At 42.3% G+C, this 18,582-nt stretch overlaps 1 pseudogene across 1 annotated transcript; it reads left to right on the plus strand.

The window, feature by feature from the left end:
- The first annotated feature begins 634 nt into the window (after positions 1 to 634).
- Positions 635 to 13,396, plus strand: LOC308308510 (thimet oligopeptidase-like; annotated as a pseudogene). Its single transcript has 3 exons — positions 635 to 1,918; positions 2,684 to 3,380; positions 12,928 to 13,396. The product of its transcript is annotated as a thimet oligopeptidase-like (transcript).
- The last annotated feature ends 5,186 nt before the right edge of the window (positions 13,397 to 18,582 follow it).

Below are 18,582 nucleotides of genomic sequence, written 5' to 3' on the forward strand. Positions count from 1 at the left end.
CCCATCCTGTTAAAAATCTATCAGTTACCCCCAAAATATTGTTGATTTTCACAAACATGGTAGCCCTGAATACAGGACTCTCATATACATGAGAGTCCTGGTGCCGCCTCAACATGAGGAGTAGTGGGCAATCGAGCCCTTAACGGTTTGAGCTAGGAACGTCAGATTTCAAAAATAAAGTGCTTACCTAAGCCAACTTTGATAACAATTTGACGCCGCACAACGTTCATTACACGCCGCTACCGGATTGTTGAATAAAAAGCATTTTTGTCCGAAATTATTTTGCTTAACATAGGACGTCCGCCTCTAGTGGACAGTCGCGTCATCTCCGGTTGATCATTGTAGTGAACGGAGATGATGCGATGACGCGACTGTCCACTAGAGGCGGACGTCCTATGTTAAGCAAAATAATTTCGGACAAAAATGCGTTTTATTCAACAACCGGGGAGCGGCGTGTAATGAACGTTGTGCGGCGTCAAATCGTTAGCAAAGTTGGCTTGGGTAAGCAGTTTATTTTTGAAATCTGACGTTCCTAGCTCAAACCGTTAAGGGCTCGATTGCCCACTACTCCTCATGTTGAGGCGGCACCAGGACTCTCATGTATTATGAGAGTCCTGTATTCAGGGCTACAAACATGGGAGCTAAAGGAGAGGTGGATTTCAGCAGCACCACTCGGGTTTGCACAGAGAACCGCCTGCGCTGGGATCTGAGCCCCGAACAGATCCGGCAGATGTCTGACGAGCTCATCGCCAACACCAAGAAGGTGTACGATGCCGTGGGTTCCCTGGACCTGGACGGAGTGACCTTCAACAACACCCTGAAGGCCCTGGCCGACATGGAAGCTGAGTACACTGTCCAGAAGAGCATGGTGAGCTTGCTCATGGATGTGTCTCCTTGTAAGGAGGTGAGGGCCGCCAGCAGAGAGGCATGGGAGAAGCTGCCTAAGTTTGACGAGTTCATGAGCATGAGAAAGGACGTCTACAAGAGGATTCGTGCTCTGAGATTGAAGCTGAATGAAGACAGTCTTACCGCAGAGGATAAGAGATACTTGGAGAGATGGCTTGGGAAAATAGCCCTGGATACATGGGGTATTTACCCCTTAAAGCATAAACAAAGGAATGGAGTGCAGCGTCGCTCCAAAAAAAAAAGAAAAGATCAATGCACCAGTTTGAGCTTCAGCAGGGATGAACTGGGAGGTGTTCCCAAGGACGTCCTGAGCTCCTTGGAGGCAGACGGAGACAAGCTAAAGGTCACACTGGAGGACTGTGACTATTTCATTAAGAAATGCTTTGTCCCTGAAACACGCAAGAGACTCGGGAAAGCGATTAACCTGCGCCATGAAGAGAGCTCAGCTGTCATTGCGTTGTTGAATTCATGTTCATGGAAGAGCCCTTCACAGGACTTCAAAACCTATGCCGACTATGTCCTGAAGTCAAGCATGGCAAAGTCTGCCAAGAATGTCTCCAACTTCCTGGACGAGCTGGCCCATAAGCTGAAGCCACTGGTAGACAAAGAGAGAACAAACCTCCTCCAACTAAAGGAGGATGAGTGTCAGAAGAGAGGTCTGCCATTCAATGGAGTGCTGTGTGAGGAGGACCTGGAATATTACAAGGCCCAGGTGTTGAAGAACCAGTATGGAGTGGATCACGACCAGTTGAAGGAGTATTTTCCCTTGGAGGTTGTGACCCAGGGTCTGCTGGACATCTGCCAGGACCTGCTGGGTCTGTCCTTCGGCCTGGTGCACGGCGCCCCCGTGTGGCATCCAGATGTCACTCTGTACTGCGTCACCGACCGCTCCTCTGGACAGACAGTCGGACAGTTCTACCTTGACCTGTTTACCAGGGAGGGAAAGGACATGGGAACATCATCTGATGGATATTGTTGCCTGCTGCAGCCCGGCTGTCTGCTGTCTGATGGGAGAAGACTAGGGTTGCAGCGGTACTTAGTACTTAACTTGCACACCGATAACACCGTTAAATAAAAATAAAACTCAGCCGCTGCTCTTCTCTGCCCTGAGGAGCGCAGTAGAGATGTGACGTTCGCCAACGATTCCGCTCTTTTGAACAGCTCTTTTAAATGAACGATGGGATTCGGTTCTCAATCGCGGGAGGCCGGGAGCCGTTCCTTGTGTGTGAGTGTCGAGATTAGAACAGATCCAGAATCAACGGATCGGCGAGGCACAGCTCATCAGACTGCATGATGTCTCGTCTCCCCACTCGCAGGGCACGTTCGGAGACAAGTTGTGGCTTTATAATGTCACAGCGCGCAGTAGGCAGAAAAACAACGATTAGCCAAACAAGAAAACGCGGGGCTGTAGTAACACTAACAGTGTTGTTGCTTTTTTACAAAGCTGAATTTTTAATCGAGTCGGAACACTACCTCACATTTAACGATTGAATAACGACCGAATCACGGGAGCGCGCCTCGACTTTAGACTGAGAAATCTTTTCAAAGATGTTGGATGTAAGAGGGACTTAACAGTGTTGTTGCTTTTTTACAAAGCCGAATTTTTAATATGGTCGGATGGTTGTTGTTGTTGTAGCTTGAGGTAGCATTGGTTGCTACTGAGTGCTCACAAGACGACAAGACACGCAATGGTGGTTGAAACGGTGTTACCGATAATACCGGTGTTGACACGGACACGGTTTTCGGTGTTAAAAATCTCATACCGTTGCAACCCTAGAGAAGACAGATGGCTGTCGCTGCCATAGTGACCGAGTTCAGCAAACCCACGGCCGACGCCCCCTGCCTGCTGGAACACGAGGATGTAGAAACATTCTTCCATGAGTTTGGTCACACCATGCACCACCTCTGTGCTCAGGTCGACTACGCTGTTTTCAATGTATTCAACGTGGAGTGGGACTTTTCGGAGGTTCCGTCCCAGATGCTGGAGAACTGGGTTTGGGACAGAGAATCTCTAAACACTACAAGACGGGAGCTCCTATTCCTGACGACCTGCTGGACAAACTCGCCAAGTCTCGCCTCGCCAACAATGGTATGTACTACCTGTAGGAGATAGTCAAAGCTAAATTGGACCAGATTCTTCACACCCAGCACCTTTGTGCCCGGGGACTGGCTAATAAATGCAGGAGTCTCAGAAAGGACATTCTGGTAGTTCCTACTTTTCAAGGGCCCATCATATCAAACATACATGATGAAGTGAAAGAAGGCTACGGTGCTCAGTTGTATTGCTACCTGTGGGCCGAGGTGTTGGCCATGGCCATGTTCTACAGCCGTTTCAAACAGGAAGGAATCATGAACCCTAAGGTGGGTCTGGACTACAGGAACTGCATCCTGAAGCCTGGTGCCTCCAAGGACGCCGAGGAGATGCTGAAGACCTTCTTGGGTCGTAAACCCAATCAGGAAGCGTTCCTCCTACGGTTAAAAAACAAAACAGAGAAGGGAAAAAGAAAAGTAAGTGGTCATACCCAGTGATAAGCTCAGACGTTTTTACAGGGTCTTTTAGAGAGGTTTTGAAGGAGCGTAAGGAGTCACAGGGTTCTATTTTAAAATTGGCGCGAGCCGCACAAATCGGCAATTGTCGGCGAGCGCCACCCTCATTATGCGTTCTTTGCTATTATAAAATGCACGCTGAACGCGCTGACCATTATAAAGAATGGTCTTATAAATAAAAAATAAATAAAAAAAGCTCTCGAAGCACTACATCATGGCATGTTGACAGCTTTTAGGTCTAAATATGTTTTTTTCTTGACACACACATGTACAGTATGTGCAACAGTGCGAGGACATCTAGCCGAGGACGTGTTTGTGAGTGGCTGCGTCACCACCGTGCTGTACCGTATGAATTAAACAACAGCTATAGGCCTATTCCTTTACATCTCTGTCAGTTTTGGTCTAATTTTACAAATGCAATTGTCTAAATAATCATTGAAATATGTACATTATTTCGGTTCTCAATATCAAACAAAATCAGCCAATATGCAACGAATGAATCAATTATTAGGCCTATATTGCAATTTTGGCGCCGGAAAAAAGGCTGATTTTCCACTCAACGAGCATGTGTCACACGGACACGCTGACATGAGTCCTTCTCAAATGACATGAGACAAATAGATATGTGGTCATGACAAAAAAGTATTATATTATAGCCTTCTCTCTCCCTCTCTCTCTCTCTCTCTCTCTCTCTCTCTTTCTCTTTCTCTCTCTCTCACACACGCACGCACGCACGCACGCACGCACGCACGCACACACACACACACACACACACACACACACACACACACACACACACACACACACACACACACACACACACACACACACACACACACACACAGCATACTTCTCTCGCTCTCGCCTTTTTTGAAGCGGTGAAAACCGCTTCCAATGAGTGGCTTTGTGTGTATCACGCCCATATATGGTGATTTTAGTCCAGAATGAACAGGCTTTTTCAAAAACAGAATGTCCGTTTAATTACCATATATGGTGATCTCAGTCCAGAATGAACAGGGTTTTTCAAAAACACAATGTATGTCACCTCATGTCCATATGGTCACTCCAGGCCAGAATGAACAGGTTTTTCCTGTCCCGTACGTGCAAAATATCAGTCCAGAATGAATAGGCTTTTTCAAAAAGCAAAATGTGTGTCCCATGTCCATATATGGTCATTTTAGTTCAGAATGAATAGGCTTTATCTGTCCTGTACGTCCAGAATATGTGTGCGGTGTCCCTCCCGGTCAGATGAATGGATACTTTGAGGATTGGTCAAGCTTCACATGATAATTTGGCCTTCAGGTTTTATCTGTCTTGTACATGCAATAGGTCTCACCTATTGCAGCATGACAAATAGCCGCATAAGAGCAAAAGCAAAGGCACAATAAGAATATACAGATGCTAACAGAATGGTAAAAAGGAGCATTAAGGCAGACAAGAGTAAATACATTGAAAATCTAGCAGAAGTTGAAAAATTTAGTAGGCCACAAAGATAACAGAAACTGAAATAATTATAGAGGGATGCAGTTGACAAACAACTAAGAGACCAGCAAGCAGGACTTTTTATATATTCTTTTAAAACCTATTATACCGGCTGTCATGCCGGCTCTCCAGACAATTCTATACTAAGATTCACCGCTTCACTTCGAACCGAGGTTTGATTTTTTTCTCTATACACAATGTCGGTTCTAATAAAACAGACCTTATTGAGTGTGAGATATTTGCAAGTGTGATATCACTGTGATATGTGAATAAACAAAGAAAACAGGGGCACTAAGGGAGAATTATAGGCCTACATTACTGTCTGTCCATTTATGTGCAAATATGACACATTAGCCCCTTCATCCTCCCTGTTCAAGAACAGGTTTTATGCCAGTTAAAGGGAATGACGGACGAGCTTTTGATTGGTGAATTTACCTACCGGCCGAAAACTGCGGCCACACCATCCGCAATTCAGGGAAACACACCCATGAATAATTCTTCTTCTTCCGTGCGCTTGGCACACAATGTGAAGCAGCGAAAATGTCTCAATAACCTGCTGATCGTTATTCACGCGTCAAACATGATAGTCGCTTGCCGGAATCTCCTTAGCGCGGCTGTTAATTGCCGCCTTCTTAATCGGGCCCTCCCTCTTTTGAGCGGTGTTCCTGGAAGTTGCTAAGCTCCAACATCTGAAACGTCCCGAAGCGTGGCCTACAACTGGCCTACATCTGGCCTATATCACGGTACAAAGCACCCAATGTTTGTTGTACGACCAGGGTCACGTTGGCCAAGCTTCGTGGGACGCTTAATGAAATTAACGTATACATATCGCTGCTCACTGCACACTAGGCGTGATTTTATTATTATTATTATTATTACCCTTATTATTATTATTACCCTTATTATATGACTATTGGCAGAGCATCCCGTATAGTCCTATGAGTGTTTCAGACAACAAAGAAATCTTATTCAGAACAGTCAGATAAAAACATGAACATGTACTTTGTTGTGTGTACATACATGACATTGTTTTAATTATTAAGTTGTGTGCGCTTACATGGTACCATATTTTAACACATTTTACAAATGAACAATAGACCCATGCTATGCTCAGATGTAAAAGTGTGCACGCATGTCTGCTCTCGCGCGCACACACACGTGCACACACGCACGCACACAAAACAAACACTCCACCGTCGGAGACATAAAATACCCATAAACACTTCCCCCTAAGGCGTTGTGCTCTCCAGAATGACAGCCATTTGCGTTTCATAATTCTCCCAGTGTCTCTTTCAACTCCCATTACCACGCTATTCCAAGTAGCTTTTATGTGCCTAATGTTATCGCCCCAAATCATCGCTCTTGTCCGTCATCAACGGCGGAATTGCAAATAAGTGCATAATTAGCATAAAGCCGGCATATTGGCCTCGTGCCCCGAAGCCCTCCGCGGATAGCAGTGAAATTGATTGATAATCTGCAAATAGGATCGCAGGAAAAAACATATAATCTCTGGGAATTAATCCATTAAAACCAGAGGTCGATTAAAAAAAAAGTATGGTTTTCTGAAAAACATTTAGTTAGTAATGTTCGCATTAAAAATATTTTCATAGATTTACATTTTCATAATTAAAAAAAATAAATGCTGATCTACAAGCTCATAGCGCGGCACCGAGTGCTGCGCTATGAGCTTATAGATCTGGGGGGGGGAATTATGAAAATGCAAATCTATGAAAATATTTTTAAACTGAACATTACAAACTGAAATCTTTCTTTCTCTGGGGTCCTAGGAAGTAAAATATTTTGAGATTGTAGGGGTCCGCGGTCAAATACATATAATTCTAGGGGTCCTAGACGTAAAAAAAAAAGAATATATATATATATATATATATATATATACAGTATATGTATATATATATATGACCTTGTATATCTGCTAGTTTTGATTCAAGTGGATACAGATTGTCTCCCGGTCTCAATTGGTTAACGAGGCTATTGTGGGCAACACATTCACTTTTCATTGCGGTCCAAAGTACCCTCCGCTCTAATGAAGTGCCAGGGCCAGAAGAGAGGGTGAGGGAGAGAGAGGGAGAGGGTGAGGGAGAGAGAGAGAGGGTGAGGGAGAGAGCGATGGAGGGGCTTTTTAGGCTGGGGGACCCCCATCGCTCGTTAATCACATAGACGACGCGCTACCAATTAAGTCCCGCTGCGCCGGTCGTTAAGGTTCTTCAACTGGCCTCGGTTTTACCCCTGACCACTCTGCTACCAACCATTAATTACCCTCCGTAACGGAGTCGATAAATAATGTCGGCGTGCGCGCGCGCGTGTGTGTGTTGATAAATTCATACGAGTGTTTAATTGCCACGAGAATAATACATTTGAAATGATGAAATATATCTGGGATTGCTCTGAGTGTATTGGATGGATGGATGGATGGATGGATGGATGGACCAGTCATTGACACGCATGGGAGGAAAAAATCTGATTCCTACGTTTTTGAGAAATACATTGGAGTAATTTTCTGTACATTTTACACATTTGAAAAATGTGTGAAATGGGACCTTCTGCGTAATCATACTTTTACTTTTTTGTACTTTAAGTGCTGAAAATCTGAAATACTCCAGTAGAGTAAAAAATACATCAAAATTGTGTACAGTACACACATCCAAATGGAAAAGTCCTATCTGATTGGATTAAACGACGTTAAACGACATTAAAGTCACTTTGCCGCTCACCTTGCCACTCAATTTGCTACTCGATTTGCCGCTCAATTTGCCTTTGACTTTATGCATATACATTATATTATACATAATATAATATAAATCAAACCTTAACTATAATATGACATTCATTGCTTTAAAGTAACAATGCAATCCATGGGCACCCTGAGCCCCTCAACAAAAAAAAAAGATGTTTGACAACCACTGTGACCCTCATCTCCTTCCAGTCAGTCTTCACAGGGGTGTCGCACCAAATTCTGGGCCCTGAGTACAAGGATTAACTTCACAGGGGGATTATTAGGTATTATTTTGTGCTATTGAAAAATAGCAGGTAAACAAGCTCACACCGAGTGCCGCGCGGCGAGCTTGTAGATGAAAATGTGTGCAAGTCTTTGAATATTTCAAATCCTTAAATAAAAAATAAATGAATTAAACAAAAAAAATGTTTCTTGTGAAGGACCCCCAAAATGATAAGTATTTGGCCACGGACCCCCATCTCAAAATTTAGTTCCAGGGACCCCCCCGGAAGCAAAATTTGAGAAAAAATACATATATTCAAAGATGTGCACACATTTTTCACGACTTCTCAAAAATAGCAGTTCTACAAGCTCGCAGTGCGGCACTCAGTGCCGCGCTGTGGGCTTGTAGATCTGCTATGTTTCAATAGCTAAAATATAAAATAATTAAGGCCCCTCCTCCACCTTGGGCCCTCCTCCACCTTGGGCCCTGGTAACTCAGTCCCCCCCCCCCCCCCCCCCCCCCCTCTTGTGACGCCCCTGAGTCTTCTTAACAAGCAGCCGCCGCTGGTTTACAATCCTACCTCGTTTATTTTCCTCCCACTGTCACGATTCCCCTTCCTTTGCCTGTGTGCAGTGAGACGTGGCCATGCTATTAGCCGGGTTGTGAGTTTTTCGAGTGTGTGTAAGAGCAGCAGCACTTCTATGTTCTTCGACGCATTTTTTTTTTCACACGCTTTTCTAACTTTCTCTCGTCGTCAAGCGCCGAGGCTCTCTGGCAGCGACGTAATTTCTTTAACGCTATCGGCAAAGCTACATTCGCCGTTGCCGCCATTCTCTCTCTCCCCCAAATGTGTTATTTTAAATGAACTGGAGCACAAGCATAGCGGAGCCATTTCCACATGCCTGTTTCCTAATTTGCATCTTGAGCTGCTACGGTTCACAGATGTGTGTCGGTTTGTTTGGTTCGCAGTTCTGGCCAAGAGTTTTATTAAAGTAAAAAAATATGTATCTGTAGTATAAAACATGGCCTAAAAGTGATTAAAAGTAGGGTAAATGTTGTTGAAAGAAGTGGTGATTAGCTCTACAGTATGTCTCCACTTCTCCAGCTCCACTTAATTATTTTTTAACCCATTTTTTCAACCAGTGCCAATTGCCTATGTAATCCTGGGCTCTACTCTCACTCCGCCGTGCCTGGGGAGACAACAGACTGACCTTATGCGTCCTTCTATGCATGAGTAGTCCAAGTTGCTTCTTTTCACCTGACAGTGGAGATTTCCCTGGTTTGGACGTAGCGTGTGGAAGGAACACGTTATTCCAACCAGTTCCTTTCCCCTCCATCAGGCGCCCCGGCTGGCCAGGGGGAGGCATTATTGAGACCAGGATTACGTGCATGTTTTTGTGAGGGTATCAACCCTAGGAGACATGGGGAGAACATGCAAACTCCACACAGAAAGACCCTATCGCCAACCCCACCTTGGGTGTGGGCGCTGATGACACGGAGGGAGGAACACGCCGCCAGTGCCCATAGCGTCACCCGGCAGGAATCGAACCCAGGACCTTCTAGCTGTGAGGCGAAGCGCTAACCACTGCGCCACCATGCCCCCCACTTCTCGAGCTCTTTAGACCAGTGGTTCTCAAACCTTTTAGGTTGGAGTTCCCCCTTGTACTGATATCTGAAGCAGAGTACAACATACATCAAAAGTTCCCATGCCAATTATGTTCAAAATAAAACAGCATAATGGCAAATAAACATTGCTTTCTATTCAACAACAGTTGTACTAATCAAGGTATTGATGTGATTTGGTTTAACAATTTACAAATGAGCAGCTTCACACAGTCTTTCAATGGTGTATCATTGACCATGACCAACTAGAATAATATTCTACGTTTGTATTTGGAATAACGTGTTCCTTCCATGCGCTACGTCCAAACCAGGGAAATCTCATTGGCCGTGTAAGTAAACACAGCGAGTTTCGAGACGGTACCATGCTGTAAACTGGAGTTATAGCTGTTTAAAGCTCAGCCAATAGCAATATAGGGGCGGGGCTTAAGAGGGGGTGGGGCTTAAGTAATAAGTCCCTATTGGCCAGACACCAAGTTTCCAGACTACCATGCTGTGAACTGGAGTTAAGGCTGTTTAAAGCCCATCCAATAGGAAAACAGAAGGGGCGGGGCTTAATCGATTACAGCTCGTCCCTATTGGCCGGAATAATTCCAAAGTCTTTTTAAGGTTTAAATCACATTGCTAGGCAAAAGTATGCCAGAGTAATGTGGCGCCAAAGTTTCTTTTTTTTTTTTTTCCCCATTCAAAGTCAATGGGGTTTTGGGTGTAGTTTTTTGTTGACGGGAACTGCTATTGCAAACTGCTAATAAACTCTTTAATCAATCAAGCATAAAAGTCTTTGATGACCTCTGCGGCATATTTTTTTTGTATATGCCATTTTGTTGGTTTCCATTGATTGGTTGAACTAGCTGGACGGTAGTTTGTTGGCATGCTGGTGCCCGGAAAACCTGGTTGAGCTTGAGGAGACGGTAGAGGCTGGGACTTTAGTGGCAGGTGCCTCTTTGGACATCGTTGGTTCTCTGACTGTGGTCATCTGGGCAAATTTCACAGAGGAAGCAGAATAGCTGGGAGACTGGCTGTACAGCGGGATTCCCAGCTTGGTTACGAATGGTGTGAAGGTGAACTGCCGGAGGTCGTCGCGTCGACTGGTGGAATCTCACCTCTCGCTGTGGTTCTATACTGTCTGGCAGAGATGGTGACATCCTGGTGACATCACAATAAGTCAGCCATGCCCATGTCCATATAAGGAGTTGCAGGTCAGCCATGCCTAAATATAGAGTTCATGATGTCAGACTCGGATGAAGCCATGGAAGTTCAAATAAGGAAAGGACACAGGGCGTGTTTTGGCTCCACGGCCATGCGCCATGACACTCTCGGTGGCAAAACTAGCACCGGAAGTTCGGTGAATAACATTGGAGTCTATGAGCGCCGGCTGGGACAGCTCATGAACAAAAAAAAAATCTGAACAATAAAGACCTTTATAAAATACTCAGCTCAGGAATATAGAAGAAATTTGTTTTCTGCTGTGTTGCTTTTCGGTGAGTACACTGTATAACATTATAGAGGCATCTATAGAGCACAAAGTACGTTTCTGAACTAGCTAGTATCGCGGGACTCTCCACCATTCCCGTCTGGTTACCAAATCTCGCGATAGCTCAGAGACAGGAACTATACCTGCCGCTGTTTAGCTGCCTCAATAACATGTACGGAAAATATTCCTTGGGGTCAAGGCAGCTCCCACAAAACATTGAAAAGTGATGACTCATCACTAAACAATAATTGTATGGGGGCTGTTTCTAGCCCAAGGAATGTTTTTTGTGCAAAACGAACGCTTGCAATGGATTCAGAATCATTAAAAAAACCCTAGTTTGACCCCTCACATGCTACTTAAAGCATATTTATTTTGGTGTGTTTTATCCTGTATGTATTAATTTAATGGGACTCCAACTTTAATCAGCTGTAACTGATTCTCCAAGGGAAACTGAATTTCAGTCTTTGTGGGATGTGTTACTAGACACCTTTACAAACACATTGGTGAAGAAATGTTTTGGTAAGGAATTTATTCCAGGACATTTTAAGATATTCCCTTCTTAATTGGTGATGTCACCGAGAATGCTGCTAAAAGTTGATCCAGGAAAAGATGAAAAACGCGGCACTAGAACAATAGTGTGTTGCCCTCTAGGCCAGGAGTTCCTAAACTTTTTGGTCTCAGGGCACCCCAAAACATTTTTTTTAATCCGAGGCACCCCAACATTATAATTCTCACGACTCACTCCCAGCTTATATTTATAGCATATCATCGTCGTCGGATGGAAACCTTGTGTGTCCAAAACCGTTTATTTTGTATTTATCATCTATAAAATGTACAAAACTAGTGAAAACAGCAGATCTACAAGCACACAACGCCAACGCCTGCTGAAGACTGCTGAAGACTACTGAAGACTAACTAGACATGCAATTCTGGGGAAATTGCGAGTGTGGAGAGCCAGAATGTCATGTGAAGCTCGACCAAAATCCTCAAGCTTGCACCACTCCCCCAATGATCACAACCAATTCTCAAGCTTGCACCACTCCCCCAATGATCTCAATGGACTTACTTGTGCAGCACGCCTCCTGAATCAGCTTGGTCAAGAAGCCTGTACATCCTAGACTCAAATCCTAGTCTGAAGACTTTATGCAAGCACGACCACCGCTATGTGTCCACTGTCCACATATGGAGTTCCAACCGACTCCATATTTGGGAAGACTGTCAATGTTTTCATGATGTTTCCAATATAAGCAGTGTCATGCAAAATAAATTCAATTATTCTACGGTGACGTACTGGTGATGTTTGCTTTTGTATAATTAGCGGTTATGTGATGTGTCAATGGACAGTGCGTCTGAAAGGACCACCATATAGCCAAGACTATGAGCGTGCTGTAGCAGTGGGTAGTAACATATACTACTTCATTGGATATGAATACATGACCACAAATCATTTGGTAGTACACATCTTCACCACAGTGTCTTTTAGATCGACCACGTTGCCCCCGTTTGGAAATGGACAATCTCCTGGTGAGATTCCACCCCGCTGCTGCGGTATCTACTCAGCTGTCCTGATAGGATACGGCTACAAACCTGTCCTGATAGGAGACATCGTCTACATCTGGGGATGGCATGTCAGGTATCATCGCTTCAGTGTGCTTTATGCATTTCACGTTGACGACCACAGATGGTTTAAGCCCAGTACTTCTGGAACTGCTCCAAAAGCGACGGCCTTCTACTCAGCCTGTGCTTTGGGGAAGGTCATGTACGTTCACGGAGGACTCGTCGGCGCGCAAGTCACTAACGAGTAACGACACGTACAAGCTGGACACCACCACAATGGTCTGGACTTTAATTAACACCAGAGGCACCGCTTCAAGATCACATTCTGCCACCATCATCGGGACAAAGATGTTTGTATTTGGGGGCTTATTTAATGTTATCCAGGCGGACAGAATCAGACACAGAGACCAACTGCTGGCTGAGCAGCACAACTTCTGAATCTGCACAGCTTGGTCCAGAGAAACGCTGCGGCCACTCAGCGTTTGCCTACAATGGAGAGCTGTATATAATTGGTGGCTGGACTATAAAAGACTCACGCTATCTGTACTTCTACGATCTGTGGAAGTTCACTCCAAAGACCTCCTCCTGGAAGAAGGTTCAGCTCAAGGAGACAGTGCTGTGTTCAGAAGAGACGGAAAGGATGGGCTGTTGCTTGTTGGGAGATCTCGTTGTCCTCTTTGGAGGTAACAGCACACCCGAGAACCTGGCCATCTTAGACTTGCGTCCTACTTTGAAGATGTTATGCAAGCTAGCAGTCATTCAGAATGGTCTGGAGAAGTCTGAACTCCCGCACAACATCAGGTGGGAACTGGAGGCCATGACAAGCAACCTGCAAACTAACTTCCAAAACTGAGTTTTGGAAATTACGTTGGGCAACCGTTTGTCTTGGTAACTAACATAACGTGTTACCATTCCCATTCAGTAACGCCGTTCTAGTTATTGTGGTGTAAAGGGGCTCGTTACTGCGCTACTTTCTGTGATCAAAATGAACAGTTTCTCCCTGCCGCGGAGCCTGTCTGTGCCCCCGACAGTCTGTGATGACTCTCACAGAACACGAAACTGACCGGCTGCTCTCACACTAACATGAGTCAATGCACGTTGCAGAGGAGTGATGATTGGTTAACTCATCTGGTGCCGATCCCGAACTAGTTCGGCTTTATTTCAATCCAATACAATCTTTTTTTTATTAATTCACTTACCCCGAGCTGCTTGTAGAGTCGTGGGTGGTCCTGGCTCGCTAGCCGCTAGCCAGTTAGCCATTCTACTCTGTCCGACGATATATTCCATTAAAAATGGTTTAAAATACATTTTTGAGCTCCCCAATGTTCACCCGATGTTCGGCGCCGCTTCCGATGAGTACACGAGTGTGCCGATCCCGAAGTAGTTCGGCTTTATTTAATTAAATGAATAAAATGATAAGAGGCCTTCTGAAGCCTGGCTTGATTTTTGTAGCTACTAGCCGAAAGCTAACAACGTCCCGGCCGGCCGTAATTTGCGAGCGCAATCGCCAATCTCCGCCTAATCCAATGAAAGACCGCATCTTTAAAGGCTTATATCTCTTTTTTGTGTTTTAGGAAAGCGGCGCGAGGTTTATTTACGGCGAAATCGCCCAAAAATGATCTTTTAGATGACAAAATGGGAATAGCCATTCTGTTAGCATCTTCATCCGGGACATTTCTATGCCGTGCATCAACGTGAGCACGTCAGGTCCTGGAAGCTGAAGTCCTGGAAGCTAAAGCGCTCGCCTATGAGAGATGCGCTGGCATTCTTTGGCCCCTAGAGGGCGCTGGTGCTCAAAGAGTTAACTGCTGCAAACTCGAGATATAGCTGTTTAATGCTTAGCCAATAGGAAGATAGGGGTGGGGCTTAAGAGGGGTGGGGATAAATAATAAATCCCTATTGGCCCTTTAAAGGACAACTTTAGTTTTTTGCAACAATGCAAGGGTTCATATTTTCGATTGGGTAGCACTTTAAACTAAGGTACTGCTAATAAGCACTTATTAATAGTTATTAAGATGGTTATTAAGACATTTGTTAACGTTTATTAAGCTGTTTATTAAGATCTTTATTAACACTAATTACTGGTAATAAACATTTGTTAACGTTAATAAGGTTAGTTATTAAGTTGTTTATTAAGATGTTTATTAAGATGTCTATTAACGTTAATAAGGTTTTAAAAGACACTTGTTAACGTTTGTAGGGAATTTAACAAACATTTATTAACAGTTGAGATGATGTTAATAAGACATTTATTATTATTATTATAAGTTTATAAACATGTGTTATTAATTTAATAGACATTTATTAACTGTTAATAGGCTATAGTTTAAGACACTAGTACTAGACACAAGCAAGACACTTGAATTGTTTTCATTCTTTAAAAGTGTTTGTAAGGAATTTAATAAACATTAATAAACGGTTAATAACATTTATTAAATGATTATAGGATGTTTACAAAGCATTACTAAACAATTAAAAAGTTTCCCTTTAGCTAACCAAACCATTGGGGGGGTCATTAATAAACAATTAATAAGAGTCTTAAAGCATTACTTAACCGTTAAGGAGTTTGCCTTAAGGAAACCGATCCTGTGGTTGAGGGATTTAATGAACTTTAATAAACTGTTAATAAGGTATGAAAAGTGTCCTATTCACTTGGTTTACAGTGGGAACAGTCATCTACAAACACAGAAAATCCTTAATAATATATTTATTAACAAATAAACAGTCTTATAAACATCAACAGATTGTTAACAATGTATTTATTAACACGTTAATAGGCATTTTGCAGGCACTTGGTTTAAAGTTGGACCAGTCATCTATAAACATGTATTACACCTTTAACAACAACTAAACTGTGTGTTATTAACATGAATAAAGTCCTAATAGTGCACTTATTAACATGTTAATAGGCATTTTGCAGGCACTTGGTTTAAAGTGGGAACAGTTAGGTATAAACATGTATTACCCCTTTAACAACAACTAAACAGTGTGTTATTAACATTAACAAAGTGATAATAGTGCACTAATTAACACATTAATAATACATTTGCAGGCACTTGGTTTAAAGTGGGAACAATGAGGTATAAACATGTATTAACCCCTTATCAACAACTAAACAGTATGTTATTAACATTAACAAAGTGATAATAGTGCACTAATAAACACATTAATAAGAATTTCGCAGGCACTTGGTTTAAAGTGGGAGCGATGATCTATAAACATGCATTACCCCTTTAACAACAACTAAACAGTATGTTATTAACATTAACAAAGTGATAATAGTGCACTAATTAACACATTAATAATACATTTGCAGGCACTTGGTTTAAAGTGGGAGCGATGACCTATAAACATGCATTACCCCTTTAACAACAACTAAACAGTGTGTTATTAACATTAACAAAGTGATAATAGTGCACTAATTAACACATTAATAATACATTTGCAGGCACTTGGTTTAAAGTGGGAACAATGAGGTATAAACATGTATTACCCCTTTATCAACAACTAAACAGTATGTTATTAACATTAACAAAGTGATAATAGTGCACTAATTAACACATTAATAAGAAATTCGCAGGCACTTGGTTTAAAGTGGGAGCGATGATCTATAAACATGTATTACCCCTTTAACAACAACTAAATAGTGCGTTATTAACATTAACAAAGTGTTAATAGTGCACTTATTAACACGTTAATAGCCATTTTGCAGGTACTTGGTTTAAAGTGGGAACAGTCATCTATAATTATCTATTACCCCTTTATCAACAACTAAACAGTATGTTATTAACATTAACAAAGTGATAATAGTGCACTAATTAACACGTTAATGGGCATTTTACAGGCACGAGGTTTAAAGTGGGAACAATGAACTATAAACATGTATTACCCCTTTAACAACCACTAAACAGTGTGTTATTAACAAGAATAAAGTGCTAATAGTGCACTTATTAACACGTTAATAGGAATTTCGCAGGCACTGGTTTAAAGTGCGAACAGTCAGGTATAAACATTTATAAACCCCTTAGGACAAGTAAACAGTGCGTTTTAACGTTAACAAATTGTTAACATATTATTAACATGTTAATAAGCATTAATAAACTGGAGGTTAAGTTGGAACAATCAGGGTGTGAACATTTACAAATCCCTAACAACAGCTAAATATTGTCTTATTAACATCAACATATTGTTAACAATACATTTTTAACATGTTAATAAGCAGTAATAAGCAGGTGGTTGGTTTAAAGTTGGAACTGTCAGGTATAAACATTTATAAACCGCTTATAACAACTAAATAACAGTTGTTATAATATATATATAAACAAATTCCTAACACATTAACTTCTTAATAAGCATAAATAATCAGGTCGTGGGAAACAAACTACCTGCATATTAATGATTAACATGTTAATAATGTGCTGTTAACAATTTAATTATGTGTATAAGAAACCGTAAAGAATACCAAAGAGAACTTTGAAGGTAGTCGATGACCACTTTTTCCTCCAACACGACAGAAACCTGGAGGATACTCATGTAGGAGAGTATAAAGAATGCCAAAAAGAACATTGAAGGCAGTCGATGACCACTTTTTCCTCCAACACCACAGCAGCCCTTTTGGACACCACCGGTCATTTTTCCTCCAACACCACAGCAGCTCTTTCGGACACCACCAGTCATTTTTTCCTCCAACACCACAGCAGCTCTTTCGGACACCACCAGTCATTTTTTCCTCCAACACCACAGCAGCTCTTTTGGACACCACCGGTCATTTTTCCTCCAACACCACAGCAGCTCTTTCGGACACCACCAGTCATTTTTTCCTCCAACACCACAGCAGCTCTTTCGGAAGCCACCAGTGCGCCTGTCTATGTTGTCTCTGTAGATAAGTAAATCAGCAAATTACATTAAGAAATATCCCCAAAAGTGACTGAGAGACATGTGTTCTTTGATGCCTTAAATGTTGATTTACCTGACAGTGTTCTTCACTGTTGGTTCCTTTCCACAGAGATTTAAATGTAATCCTCTTATTCAGCCATCTATCTGTAGACTACATACAACGAATATGAGTTAGAATTTGACTCAATTAACCATTGCATACTTAAGTAGTTGATAATCTACTCCTGACTGGTCATGCTGATGCAACAAATGGGAATTCTAATCAGGAAACTTGCAGAAAAAGACTTTCATATCAACCAAATGATGACCCCTCCTTTGTTTGTTGGACTGGTGAGGCGCTACTAGCGAGACATATAGGCTACTTCATCGCACAACGGTTCTGGGCACTGAGAACAGCTGTTTCTGATCTCACATCCGTGTGACGTATGCGACTGGTCACTGGTGTGAGCTTGGAGGTCTGCCATTCTTTGCTAATGTCGTCTTGAAGTCAATGTTGTGAATTGCTTTTATTGTTGACACATAACAAAAACCAAGTTGTTGAAGCCAATATCCCCAGTGTGTTTATTTTGTTTTGTTTTTAATTTAAATAAATTGTTTTGCCATAACAATAATAATTTGTCATAATAACCTTGACACAGTGGTTGGTCATAATATGGTGCCTAGGTGTGGCATTGTTACTCACTACTGCTCTCCACTGTTTTCTTTTAAAAACAAACCTTTATGTTCATGTACAAACCTGAGTACTAAATGCTTACCAATAGCTTTCTTCACACATGTGTTCATAAAGGCATCTAATCTCACTTCAAACTTTTAAAACTCGACTCCCTTCAGAACCTGGTGTCTCACTGACTTAACTATAGAGGATAATAATATAAAACATACTCGCTTGTAGCATGTGAGGGGCCAAACTAGGGATTCTTCATGATTCTGAATCCAATGCTAGCATTTGTTTTGCACAAAAAACATTCCTGTCCTCAAATCTATGGTTTAATGATGAGTCATCACTTTTAAGTTATGTGGTGGCTTTTTTTTGCACAAGGAATGTTTTTCGTGCAAACCAGATGCTTGCATTGGATTCAGAATCATGAAAAAACCCTAGTTTGCACCCCCACATGCACTTAAAGCAGATTTATTTTCTTGTTT

Source organism: Nannobrachium achirus, assembly GCF_963921795.1.
Source record: "Nannobrachium achirus genome assembly, chromosome: 23".
NCBI lineage: Eukaryota > Metazoa > Chordata > Actinopteri > Myctophiformes > Myctophidae > Nannobrachium > Nannobrachium achirus.